Source organism: Anarrhichthys ocellatus, unplaced genomic scaffold (genome assembly GCF_004355925.1).
Source record: "Anarrhichthys ocellatus isolate YVR2014 unplaced genomic scaffold, GSC_Weel_1.0 scaffold1973, whole genome shotgun sequence".
NCBI lineage: Eukaryota > Metazoa > Chordata > Actinopteri > Perciformes > Anarhichadidae > Anarrhichthys > Anarrhichthys ocellatus.
In genome coordinates, this window is record NW_022281947.1 from 6,025 (window position 1) to 6,867 (window position 843).

An 843-nucleotide genomic window follows, 5' to 3' on the forward strand; every position below is an offset into this window, starting at 1 on the left:
ATGTTCTGATATGTTTTGACGACATTAAAACCCATAAAAAAAGCTTTTATGACGCCACAACCCAGAAGTGACGTATGAAAAGAGGCGTGCCCAGGTTTATGCAATGAAACGGTTGATCGATAACGACAGGGCGCGGTGCTAAAAACCATAACTTTATACACGTATTAACACACGTGTTATATAGTTATTACATCACAATACTAACATACAATGTTAAAAAACTCCTACATTTAACCATTAGTCGAGTGTTGACCTTGTACGTAAAAGTGAAGTCATGTTCATAAACCCGGCAGTAAAATAGGCTCCGTCTATTTGCTGGCATTGATGGAGAAAAATGTCAATTTTCGGGCCTGGCTAAATTTAGACGACAGTTTCTGCCGTAAAACCGTCAAATTTAGCACAAAGTTAATGAAAATAGAAGTGCACATAGCGACAGTAATATGTGTGGAAAACAATTAAGCTGCTATAGAGAAGAAAAACATTAATAAACTCGAGAATACTGGGTTTGAAAAAACGGGGGCAAAAAAAAAAAGCCGCCTTGCCGTGACGGTCCAGTCCAGGAATTAGTCGGAGCCGCGATCCAATCTAAGGCCACACACTGAAAAACGAGGCCTACTTTATTACTGAACCGTAATAAAATATAAAATAATAAAACCCGGTGATTTACCTTCTCGCAGAGTGTCCGGACCTGGTTTTCCGAGAGCTGCTTACACTCATTTAACTGTTCGATCCATTGGTCTAACTCTTTAGTGAAGGATTTGTCCTCCATGACAGCTAGCTGTAGATGCTAGCTGTGTTAGCTCAAAAAACAAGCTCTCTCTCAAAGCTAGCTGTGTTAGCCTT